At 44.8% G+C, this 13,747-nt stretch overlaps 1 pseudogene; it reads left to right on the top strand.

Annotated features, from left to right (window-relative positions):
• The first annotated feature begins 2,092 nt into the window (after positions 1-2,092).
• Positions 2,093-2,211, top strand: LOC134930690 (5S ribosomal RNA; annotated as a pseudogene).
• The last annotated feature ends 11,536 nt before the right edge of the window (positions 2,212-13,747 follow it).

Here is a 13,747-nt window from a genome sequence, read left to right as displayed (position 1 = left end):
CTGCTCAGTCAGGGCACGGCCGAAGACCGCCGCGCCTAACAAACACACTCCGATCTCTTTCTTATTTTAGATTGTTTAACATAGCATCATTACAATACAACCTGACGATATTGTCTTACATTCAAGACATTACCATATTTTCTTATTATTCATAAACACCATACTGTCTCTCATTCACCTTATCGGTACCTAGTAACCTGATAAATATAAACATGACTTCACTCCCATTGCACTGTCAGTATAGTTTTACTCAGTACTTTTTTCTTCTTTTTCTGTTTCTTCTAAAATTTAATACTATGCAGTCTTGCTAGTCTACATTTTGTATCAATCTTACAGCATAAATGTGTGCCCCTATGCAACCCCCGGCCACTTATTTGATGTTCTGATTATGGCCTTAATACCCAGACCACAAATCATCGTATTTTCCATCTCTCTTCATGCGTACTTATTTATTTATTTCATTTTTCCTATATTTTTATTTTTATATTAATTTTATTTATTTCAACCCAAACCCCATTCAGCCGCAGATAGACCTTAGAGAGGAGTTATTATACACCTATGATACTCACCTTAACTCTAATTTTGTTAAAAACGTTACCCTTCTCACTGAGTTATGGTCATCTAGCAACCGGATTAATATAAACAATATCACGTGTCTGATTTGTACTATGAGAATGGTTGCATCTAGTACCTCCCTTTTCCTGTTTCTCCAAAACAGGAAGGGATGTAACGCTACAAGTACACACTTTCTGTTTTAATCCGATAGCGGAAATGATGTGTTTTGACGACATTTCCGGTCACGGAGAAATTGCTCCATTCGCGGCCCCATCACCCTGGCTACTAAACAGGAAGTGAGGTAGCTCTGCTAGCTCACACTCACCCTAGCTGAATCCAATAGCGGAAACTATGCGCTCTGACGCTATTTCCGGTCATGGAGTTAATGCTCCGATTGCGGCGTGTTTACCCTGGTCATACAACATGTTACCGGTCATTCCCCCCTACGTTCATATAGTTAATTGGGGCCCACTTCAAATCTGAACCCAGCCGCTTACAGAATTAAGACGCGACGGGTCCCGCGCCACTTCCGGGTTTTGAAACCGGAAGTGACGCATTACTATGAAGTGACGCATCACTGAGTAGTCTTTTGACCTTAGGCCTTCCGATCATGGAGCCTCTGCCCTGATCGTGGCCTTAGCATCCAGGCCCATACATTCATCTCTCCCCACCCACACCCATCTCAGCTTAATCCAAAGCCCTTACAGCTATACAAACTGTATAGATATGACACGATCTGACACCACTTCCGTTTTTTAAAACCGGAAGTGAGGCACTCAATACCTCATGAACATCATATGATTCACTCTTTCCTCCCTGTGATTGGTCCCTACAATGAGACCACTCCCCCATATTGGCTTTAAATAGACAGTCTTCCACTTCTACCTTACACAGTGAACAAGCCACCTTCAGGTGAAACGGCCGTCTGCGTTTAGTGGTGCTGAACAGTGCACGGTTAGCCCACCTACTTCCTGGTATAGTATAATTAACTTAATTTTTGATATTCAATTATCTAATATCTGGCAATCTGCTATTTCTCTATTATCCTTTCAACTATAATGTTAAATATTCAACGTGTTCAGTGAATGTTTTTCAGTGTTATTCTTACATTGTATTTCTAATACTGTTATGTAGATGGTTTATTTATGTCTACAAACCACAACTTATTGCTTTAAAAAAACTTTTTTTTTGGATCACATATGACCATGGGATATCTCCAATAGCTTGAATTTGGTTGTGTATCAGGAAACTTTAAGATACCTGTGTAATTCCACACTTATTTTCAACAAGCCCAGGTAACCTGCCCCTCTCATCCACTGTTCGCTATATCTTTATATGACAGTGAACAGCAGAAGGCGGGCCCTGAACTTATTGGTTTTCTATATCTTACTTTTTCCGTACACTCTATATATGCCAGTCATATAATTTCTCTGCAATACGAAAGTAACAGAGAGACTGTGCACAATAATGGACAGCAGAAGTACTTCCATTGGTATGTGCCAATAACCTTACACCCTCTCATTCACAACATATGTGATATTACTGCCATATCTCACTGGTTACGCCTAATCTCGCCTGATCTTGGAAGCTAAGCAGTGAGGAGCCTGAATAGTACCTAGATGGGAGACCACTAGGGAATCTCAGGTGCAGTAATAAATACCTTTATCCTCATGTGAAAAGCAGAAGTGTTGGAGCAACCTTTGACCATTACCGATTTCATATCTATATTCCTCTTTCAATCTGTCTGATCCTATACTCATATAGAGTTATTTCTTTCACTATACATCCTGACCATAAACCCAGCAATAGCAGTTTAACCCCTACCAGGATACCAGGATACATCATCACAATAGGCATTGGTCAATGGACCAAAATTCCTAGTCCAAATTTCATATCAAATGCAGTTGTGACACATGTTGACATTTTTTTCGTTATTTTGAAATTGTATTTCTGATATTTTCATCGTAGGTGTCACTGTCACCTTAGATACCAATATTAATTGGAGAATTGTTACTCTTATTCATAATCTTTTTTCTCAGGAGAGAGGTTAAAATTCTTTATGACCTTCTCCCAAAATATTATATGTGTGTTTGTCGGTGTACCACAATCTTATCATATTCTAATTAAAAGTTAAGTTTTATTTTAAGCGTGCCCTAACACAGAGTCTCTCTTTTCTCGTTCAAATATTGACCCATTATAGATACGCCAGTGCATGCATGCACTAACAGTATTTAATATATATATTTATCAAGGGACCGAGACTATGCACCCCCTAGAGACTGGCCACACTCCTAAACATGGGCCCCTACTACTGCATATCCCCGTTGGGCTCTTCATTTCCTAGTCCAACCCTGAGCACCAGTATGCAACTGCACCTTCTCCAAGGACCAGCCTGATGCAGGATTTTTTTTTTATATACATTTTTTTTAACCTGCCATGCAGTATAGCTGACACTGCATGTGGTTTAAAAAATCTCACCAACTTGCCATGGATTTTTTGTTATATTGTTATGTTGTTTTATTTCAATAAATAACATGGGTGGTCATTCCGAGTTGATCGCTAGCTGCATTAGTTCGCTGTGCAGCGATGAGGGAAAAAAATGGCATTTCTGCGCATGCATATGTGGCGCAATGCGCACGCGCGACGTACTATTAAAACGAACGATGTAGTTTCACACAAGGTCTAGCGAAGCTTTTCAGTTGCACTGCTGGCCGCAGAGTGATTGACATGAAGGGGGCGTTTCTGGGTGGCAACTGATCGTTTTCAGGGAGTGCCAGGAAAAATGCAGGCGTGGCTGGGCAAAAGCAGGGCGTGTTTGTGACGTCAAAACAGGAACTGAACAGTCTGAAGTCATCGCAAGTGCTGAGTAGGTCTGGAGCTACTCTAAAACTGCACAAGAAACTTTTCTGCCGCTCTGCGATCCTTTCGTTCACACTTCTGCTAAGCTAAAATACACTCCCAGTGGGAGGCAGCATAGTGTTTGCACGGCTGCTAAAAACTGCTAGCGAGCGATCAACTCGGAATGACCACCATGGTTTGTATAACTACCATTTGAAAATATGTTGATGCAGTGTCAGACAGAACAGTTTAATTCATGCTATTTGATAAAATTTTTAACAAATCTCTTGTTTAAAAACCACACATAAAATTTCCAAAATCACCCTTTTATAAAATTCCGCCTAGGACATTGTTATTTTTGTAATCACTTTTGCCATCAATGCTACATCTACATCTTTGTCTTAAGCATTCAGTAAAATCAGAGATGGAAATTGAGCTTGCAATTCTCATCATATCTTTTTTTTTTTGTTAATGTTATAGTATATATAATATGCCACATAAAAGTGTCCTTTTTCAACAGCAGTAACCTGTCTATTTGCTAAGGTTTATATGAGAAAAAAAAAGTATATTAGACTTACCGTTCTAGTATCACACACTAATAGTTGAAAATGTTATTATAAGTAATCCACTGACGAGTTTTATACTTCCTGAAGCAATGTGTTTGACCACAGTTAACCAATTCCACAATCATGTTTAAAGATGAAAAAACACATTTTTACTGCCTACACTATATATTTAAGATAGGTTTGTTTTGCTGGTCATTAGTGTCTATGCACAGGCGCAGATTGGGTTTGAAATCCAGCCGGGAAATTTCTGGTAGCAGCCCTAAAGGGAGCCGATGGCCGATGGCTACCTTGGTGCTGCATGTTTGTGTACCTTGTGTGGTTGGTGTGCCCAGCGACAGTGCTGATCAGCTACTCAGGGCACGGCTGAAGCGCATATGGGCACTCACACCCCGGCCAGAGTTGGTGAAGCTGGCAGGGCTGCTTGCTAGAGGAGCGGCGTCTCTCTCTGTCCTTCGCAGGGACGGAGGGTTTGGCGGTGCAGGAGGTGGCCCGGCAGCCCGGAAGTGCAGTAGCGACCTCCCTTGCTGGGTGTAGAGGCCACTCTAGGGAGTCGCCATGAAGCAATGCGGAGAAGGTGGCGGCTGGTGCAGAGGTCAGCGGCGGTGCTGGAGACTGCCGCCCATGCCGCTAGTACAGAGGCCACCAGGATTTCTGCAACTGGAGGTGGGGAGGAAGCAGAGGGAGGTGATAATAGGATGGCCAATCCCAGGATCGGAATCGGTGGGATACCGGGATTCCAGACTAAAATTGACAGGGATTCAATCCTGGGATTGGAGCTCCAATCCCGGGGATTTCAGGATTGGCCACCACTCTGGTATTTTCTATGCCAGGCAGCGTTGAGCGTCCTGAGGAGGGTCAGAAGCTCCCCAGCTCCCCCTGGTCAGCTTTATCATTTATTATTTATCTTGGTTGTTGTGTACCACCTCAAGCTTGTGTAAAGGGAGCGCTACAACATCTGGCTGCCCACATAAATGAGATGGAGCTTAAACATCAAGACTCATTGCTCATTGTGTTGATAGTCTTTAGTAGAACAAACTTGAGCCAGGAGTTACCAAAGTATAAGTAACATGTTAAGTGCCCAACCAGGGATGTTCGCATTTTAGACCATTGTTACACCATCTTGAAAGACGCTTATCGGTCAGTTCCCCGGGCCTCACTGATCATTGGGGGTAATTCCAAGTTGATCGCAGCAGGAATTCTGTTAGCAATTGGGCAAAACCATGTGCACTGCAGGGGGGGGGGGGCAGATATAACATGTGCAGAGAGAGTTAGAATTGGGTGGGGTGTGTTAAAACTGAAATCTAAATTGCAGTGTAAAAATAAAGCAGCCATTATTTACCCTGCACAGAAACAAAATAACCCACCCAAATCTAACTCTCTCTGCAAATGTTATATCTGCCCCCCTGCAGTGCACATGATTTTGACCAACTGCTAACAAACTTGCTGCAGCGATCAACTCAGAATTACCCCCATAGTTTGATACAAATTCTACTGATTTATAAGCAGAAGTTAAGTCTGGTCAAGACAGTGGTTAAGACCGTGAGGAGATTTTCTGATGAAGCCAAGTCACAACTTCGAAATTGTTTTGACTGTATGGATTGGGGCACTTTTGAGGCTGTTACTAATGATTGGGATTATTTAACAGATATTGTGACATCATACATCAGCTTCTGTGAGGAAATGTGTGTACCATCAAAATCTTTTCAAGTTTTTAATAACAGTAAACCCTGATTTAGTCCTAAACTTAGGCAGCTGCATCGGGCTAAGGCTTATAGCGGTGGGGATAGGATTCTGTACAAACAGGCTAGGAACACTTTAATTAGGGAGATATGGGGCTGCCAAAAAAAGTTTTACTGATAAATTGTTTAACAACATTTTGGCCAATAGCCCTGTATCTGTGTGGAGAGGCATGCAGGCTATTACGAACTATAACAAACCACCTAGTTATGCTGCTATGAGTCGGAAAGTGGACAATGAGTTGAATGTTTTTTTTTATTGCAGGTTTGAAAGACCTGAATCCAAATCAAATACTGAACCCTCAACAACTGTTCCACCTGAGGTTGGTAGCTGTCCTTGAGGACTACAGGTGGACCAGGTATAGTTGGTAAAGTTATTCAGACAGCAAAAGCCCAGGAAAGCTTCTGGCCTGTTCTGAAATTTTGCGCTGAGCTGGCCCGTTTTTCTGTGGATATTTCATAGATCCTTGGAACTGTGTGTGGTCCCTTCATGCTTAAAGTGCTCCACTATTGTCCCTGTAACTAAAAATTCTGTCATCTCGAGCCTGAATGACTACAGACAGTTAGCTCTTACACCTGTGGTCATGAAGGCATTCAAACATTTAGTGCTGAATTACTTGAAAGTGGCGGCAGGTCCTCGCTTGGACAGCTTGCAGTTTGCGTATCGGGTGAATAGGTCAATTGAGGATGCTGTTAATTTGGGGCTGCATTACATCTTGCAGCATGTTGACCTCCCTGGTGCTTATGCAAGGGTTCTATTTGTTGACTTTAGCTCAGTATTCAATATTATCATCCCAGGGATGTTCTTCTCCAAATTGTTGTATTTTGGGGTTCCGGTATATACCTGCGAATGGGTCGTGAATTTTTGATGGACAGGAAACAATATGTGAAAGTAGGTAAAGTTACCTTGAGTAGGATCAGCACTGAATCCCCTTAACCACTTGCCTGGCATGGTTGCATCAGATGCGACCATGCCTGCAAGTGCTTTATTTGACCTGGTCGCACAGGATGCGAACAGTCAGCTAGAGAGTGTTAGCAGTGGCAGGGAAGGGAAAGTCCCTCTGCCTCCCTGCACTCTCCCCTACTGATTGCCATGCTGCCGATCACTGCTGATCGGTCAGCACGGCAGGATCCCCCCCCTCCTCCAGCAGCTGCAGACAATGGAAGCCGCTGGGGAGTGTAAATTAACCCTCCCAAGCCACCTCCAGACCCCCCTGTATACCTGAAGGCTGTCCCAGCTTTCGAAATGAAAGCCGCGATGGTTGCGATGTTCCGATGTTCCCGATAGATGTTTCTATGTTTGTTTGTGTTATAACAAATCATTTGGGATAGGGTTAAATTCATGTTCTTCAACTAATTCACTCATAAAAAACCCTGACAATTCCGGAGCGGTTTTTCGTTAAATAAATCGTCAGTTAAGTGGTTAAGGGTGTGTCCTCTCGCCTATGCTCTTCTCTTTGTATGCCAATGATTGTGTGGCTGGTGAGCAATCCGAAATTCTTGAAATTTGTGGCTTCATTGGTCTGATTAAAGCAGGCATTCCCAACCACGGTCCTCAAGGCACACCAACAGTGCAGGTTTTAGTGATATCCAGGCTTCAGCACAGATGGTTTAATCCAAATAACTGAGCTACTAATTAAGTCACCTGTGCTGAAGCCTGGATATCACTAAAACCTGCACTGTTAGTGTGCCTTGAGGACCGTGGTTGGGAATGCCTGGATTAAAGACAGGGATGAGTCAGCATATATAAAAGAAAGGTGGACCAGTTGGTCAGTGGTACTGCAGGATCAATTTGGAGCTAAACCTTCTTAAAACTAGTGATGTGCACCGGAAGTTTTTCGGGTTTTGTGTTTTGGTTTTGGATTCGGTTCAGCGGACGTGTTTTGGTTTCGGACTCGTTTTGGCAAAACCTCCCTGAAAATTTTTTGTCGGATTCAGGGGTGTGTTTTGGATTCGGGTGTTTTTTTTACAAAAATACCTCAAAGACAGCTTAAATCATAGAATTTGGGGGTCATTTTGATCCCATAGTATTATTAACCTCAATAACCATAATTTCCACTCATTTCCAGTCTATTCTGAACACCTCACACCTCATGATATTCTTTTTAGTCCTAAAATTTGCACTGAGGTCGCTGGATGACTAAGCTAAGCAAGCCAAGTGGCCGACACAAACACCTGGCCCATCTAGGAGTGGCACTGCAGTGTCAGACAAGATGGCAGATTTAAAAAAACAGTCCCCAAACAGCACATGATGCAAAGAAAAAAAGAGGTGCACCAAGGTCGCTGGATGGCTTAGCTAAGCGACCCAAGTGGCTGACACAAACACTTGGCCCATCTAGGAGTGGCACTGCAGTGTCAGACAGGATGGCAGATTTAAAAAATAGTCCCCAAACAGCACATGATGCAAAGAAAGTGCACCAAGGTCGCTGGATGGCTAAGCTAAGCGACCCAAGTGGCCGACACAAACACCTGGCCCATCTAGGAGTGGCACTGCAGTATCAGACAGGATGGCACTTCAAAAAATAGTCCCCAAACAGCACACGATGCAAAGAAAAAAAGAGGTGCAATGAGGTAGCTGTGTGACTAAGCTAAGCGACCCAAGTGGCCAACACAAACACCTGGCCTATCTAGGAGTGGCACTGCAGTTTTCTAGCGAGAGGATGAGTGCTTCCCTTCTCATGTGAATCTGAACCACTAGCAATGAACATAGGCCAGGGCCTCAGCCGTTCCTTGCCACTCCGTGTCGTAAGTGGCATATTGGCAAGTTTAAGTTTCTCATCAGACGCTTTTAATTTTGATTTTTGGGTCATTTTACTGAACTTTTGTAGTATACTTGACGACACAGAGGTAGAGCAGTGGCCTACTGTACCGTACTGCTATATATTATATACTGGTGGTCAGCAAAATTATGCACTGTCCTCCTACTATATATATACTGTGCAAAACTTAAATGCACCACAGGTATGTATGTATAGTATACTTGACGACACAGAGGTAGGTAGAGCAGTGGACTACTGTACCATACTGCTATACATTATATACTGGAGGTCAGCAAAATTATGCACTGTCCTCCTACTATATATATACTGCGCAAAACTGAAATGCACCACAGGTATGGATGGATAGTATACTTGACGACACAGAGGTAGGTAGAGCAGTGGACTACTGTACCGTACTGCTATATATTATATACTGGTGGTCAGCAAAATTATGCACTGTCCTCCTACTATATATATACTGTGCAAAACTTAAATGCACCACAGGTATGGATGGATAGTATACTTGACGACACAGAGGTAGGTAGAGCAGTGGACTACTGTACCGTACTGCTATATATTATATACTGGGGGTCAGCAAAATTATGCACTGTCCTCAGGGCCGGTGCTAGGGTGTTTGGCGCCCCCCTACAAATGATAAGTTTGTGCCCTCCCATACGTAATAAAGGGACAGCATATGCCTCAAAAAGGGGTGTGATCTCACAAGGAAGGCGTATGGGAACACACTAGTAACCCCAATTCAAATTACTCTACAAAGAGACACAATCTTATGCACATTGCACCATACTGAGTGCCCATGAGTAGTGTACCTTATTCACATTACCACACACAGTAGTGTCCCTTATACACATAACGGCAACAGTAGTGCCACACAATGTCCACAAAAGTAGTGCCACACATATTTCCCACAGTAGTAGTGCCCCTTATACGTATGTCCACAGGAGGGGAGGGGAGAGATGGGGAAGTGAGCTAATTACATGGGAAATCAGCGAGAGACTGAAGAGATGCGGCTGCCAGGGCCCCCTCTTTGGCACCATGGGGTAATAAAAAAATAACACACTTTGGCTCCCACATGAAAAAAACAACAACATACTCAGCACTGCAGGCACAGTATATGACCCACAGTGCTTGTAATGCACACTATTTGCTGTACAGTACCTGTAATTCAAATTATGTGCCACACAACGCCTGTAATGCACATAATATGCGGCAAAGTGCCCCCAATTCACAACACTTGCCACACTGTGCCACCAATTCACATACAACTGATCTCCAACTTGCTCGCCTGTTTCACTTTATCAACAGTGCTCAATGTGTGACTGGGTGCAAGGGGACTGGCGGGCCCTGGTGACAGTCCGGACCTCATAGCACCTTCATCAATGGCGCCCACGGTAGTTAGACCACAGACATCGTGTGTGTGTTAGTTAATATAAAGATCACATCATCAACAACAACCCAGTTTTTCATACAAACAGGCTCACTTTCTAGAAGAAATATATATTTATTTTGTAGGTCACAATGATTCACCATTAGCAGAGTAGGTAAATTTTAAGCTCTTTGGTCTAGCTATTTATGAGTTGTGTATGACTTTGTACTAAGGCATTTGATCTAATCAGTACACAAAAGACTTAGGGCCTAATTCAGACCTGATCTTAGCCCTGCAAAATTTTGCAGGGCTACGATCAGGCACACAGACATGCGGGGAGGACGCCGCCCCGCATGTTAGGCCTGACCCCCCTGCAGAAGTTCAAAAGCATCACACAGCGGCAATGCTTTTGTACTTCAGGAGTAGCTCCCGCCCAGCTTAGATCCTGCGTGCTGGACAGGAGCTACTCGTTGTTGCCTGGGTCGCGTGTGGCGTCACGCAGTCACCACGGCCCGCCCCCCGGCACGGTCCGGCTGCCCCTGCGTTGGCCAGACCACGCCCCCTAAACGGCAGCCATGCGCCAGTGCACTGCGGCGCTGGCGCATGTGCACTTCAAACCCGATCGCTGCTGTGCGAAACAAGTCTGAATGATCCCCTCAGTACAACACCACCTACCAATGCAGAGGGGTAAGAGGGGGCTGACTAGGACTGTGTGGCAGACTCGGAGGAAGGGGGTTGGCACCTACCGCCGTCCAGCCTACAGATCGTCTATCCCCCCCTCTAGTATACAGTCAAACCCCCCCCCCCCCCTAGCACACAGCAGCAGGTGGTATACACTCTTCCCTCAGGTCACAGTCGTAATTTCACATGCACTCTGCAGCATACCCCCTTCCTTTCTCTCCATGTGCGGGCATCGGCAACTACCTTGACCCAGGTCATACCCACCATCCCAGGCACTCCGCACCCAGCTCCTCACCTCCGCACATGCAGGCATCGGCACACTACCTTTCCCCAGCAGCGTCCGCACCGGCGGTCAGCCAACTAATGACTGCAGCCTCCCTCACGTCTAACCCGAGTCACCTTCATTTGTCTGCTGGCATGAGATGGGCACAGCAAACAATCCGCCCCAGCATATTTCCATAGACAGCACACTTGTGTCCCCACCGCTTCCTCCTCAGACAGAAGACTTCTCCACAGTCCTGCATAGCACTCTGCTCAGCCAACTCTTCCCCCAGCACACAGCCCCAGACAGCACGCTTGTGTACCGCCCCTCCACCCCCCAGTACTGGGATGCACAGTCACCAATATACACACTTACTAGGGTACTCTGTAAACCACCCCACCCTCAAATAGAAGCAGTCATCCATCACTCTTTCCTGCCCACAGCTGCGTCCGCCCGCTTGTCCAACTAACTCCCTCCCTCCATTAGCAAACCCTGCAGCCTCCCTGACCCTCTGCCGTCACCTGGGGTAGCAGGATGCGTGGGCGCCGCTGGTCCCTCCACTTGCCACTGCTAGTGTCTTGTACACATGGTGTGAGTGCAGCAATAGGATGTCCGGGGTGGGTGTCCGATCTGCGCGGCAGCAAATGAGAATTAGATGTCCTTTTGGGGGGGGAGCAGCAATTTGAACTGACAGCGCCACTGCCAAGGGGGAGGAAGGAGAGCAGAGGAAGGGGAGAGGAGGGACCTGACACCTGAGCTGTGCTTGACTGTGCAGCGGTAACCTGCAGAAATAGCTGGGCAGGGAGAGCGCTTCTTCGGTCCGGCGCCTCCCTGCATTGCAGAAACTGCTGAGCGGGTTCCGCCGGCTCTGACTGTCCTCCTACTATATATATACTGCACAAAACTTAAATGCACCACAGGTATGGATGGATAGTATACTTGACGACACAGAGGTAGGTAGAGCAGTGGACTACTGTACTGCTATATATTATATACTGGTGGTCAGCAAAATTATGGACTGTCCTCCTACTATATATATACTGCTCAAAACTTAAATGCACCACAGGTATGGATGGATAGTATACTTGACGGCACAGTGGTAGGTAGAGCAGTGGACTACTGTACCGTACTGCTATATATTATATACTGGTGGTCAGCAAAATTATGCACTGTCCTCCTACTATATATATATATATATATATATATATATATATATATATACTGCGCAAAACGTAAATGCACCACGGGTATGGATGGATAGTATACTTGACGACACAGAGGTAGGTAGAGCAGTGGACTACTGTACCGTACTGCTATATATTATATACTGGTGGTCAGCAAAATTATGCACTGTCCTCCTACTATATATATACTGCTCAAAACTTAAATGCACCACAGGTATGGATGGATAGTATACTTGACGGCACAGTGGTAGGTAGAGCAGTGGACTATTGTACCGTACTGCTATATATTATATACTGGTGGTCAGCAAAATTATGCACTGTCCTCCTACTATATATATACTGTGCAAAACTTAAATGCACCACAGGTATGGATGGATAGTATACTTGACGACACAGAGGTAGGTAGAGCAGTGGACTACTGTACCGTACTGCTATATATTATATACTGGTGGTCAGCAAAATTATGCACTGTCCTCCTACTATATATATATATACTGCGCAAAACTTAAATGCACCACGGGTATGGATGGATAGTATACTTGACGACACAGAGGTAGGTAGAGCAGTGGACTACTGTACCGTACTGATATAATACTGGTGGTCACTGGTCAGCAAAATTCTGCACTGTCCTCCTACTATATACTACAATGTAGCACAGATATGGAGCGTTTTTCAGGCAGAGAACGTAGATATTTTCAGCACACTGAGCACAGATATTTGCAGCACACTGAAAACAACTGAGAGAATGCTGCACACATCCTCTCCCTATCATCTCCATTGCACGAGTGAAAATGGCGGCGACGCGTGGCTCCTTATATAGAATACGAATCTCGCGAGAATCTGACAGCGGGATGATGATGTTTGGGCGCGCTCGGGTTAACCGAGCAAGGCGGGAGGATCCGAGTCTGCCTCGGAACCGTGTAAAATGGGTGAAGTTCGGGGGGGTTCGGATTCCGAGGAACCGAACCTGCTCATCACTACTTAAAACGGTTGAGATAGTTGTGGTTTTTAGAAGGGGCTTGATTACTGTGCCCCCACTTGTGATCGATGGCAATGTTGTGTCTATGGTTGACACTTTGAAGTTTCTGGGGTCCACAATTACACAAGATCTTAGTTGGGGTCCCAATACTGATACCATTGTTAAAAAGGCTCAACAGAGATTGTACTTTTTGCATCAGCTGAAAAAGTTAAATCTTCCCTGAAAGTTGCTGACTCTTTTTTATTCTGCTATAATTGAGTCTGTATTGTGTTCCTCAGTTACAGTATAGTTTGGTTTTGTCCAGCTACAGAACATAACAGGCTTAGGCTTCAAAGGGTTGTGAGAACAGCAGAAAGCATTATTGGGGCTGATCTTCCATCTGTTCAGGAGTTGTATTTGTCTAGGTTGAAGAAACGGGCAACTAATATTATAAGGGATCATCAGTCGCATCCTGGCTGTTCCCTGTTCCAAATGCTTTTCGTCAAGCAGGTGCTATAGAGGGGTGTGGTATGTTAGATAGACCAGACTTAGGTCGACAGTGTCTAGGTCGACCACTATTGGTCGACAGTAAGTAGGTCGACATGGTTTCTAGGTCGACAGGGACTCTAAGTCGACATGTACTAGTTCGACATGAAAAAAGGTTGACATGAGTTTTTTTAATTGTTTTTGGTGTTGTTTTCTTCATAGAGTGACCGGGAACCCCAATTAGTTCACCGTGTCCCCTCGCATGACTCGCTTTGCTCACCATGCTCCGGGCAATGTGCCTCACTCCGCTACCGCTGCGCTCGGCACAAGTTACCGTT

Source organism: Pseudophryne corroboree, chromosome 5 (genome assembly GCF_028390025.1).
Source record: "Pseudophryne corroboree isolate aPseCor3 chromosome 5, aPseCor3.hap2, whole genome shotgun sequence".
Lineage (NCBI taxonomy): Eukaryota > Metazoa > Chordata > Amphibia > Anura > Myobatrachidae > Pseudophryne > Pseudophryne corroboree.
The sequence above is the reverse complement of the archived record's forward strand: the minus strand, read 5'-3'. Positions and strand labels throughout refer to the sequence as shown.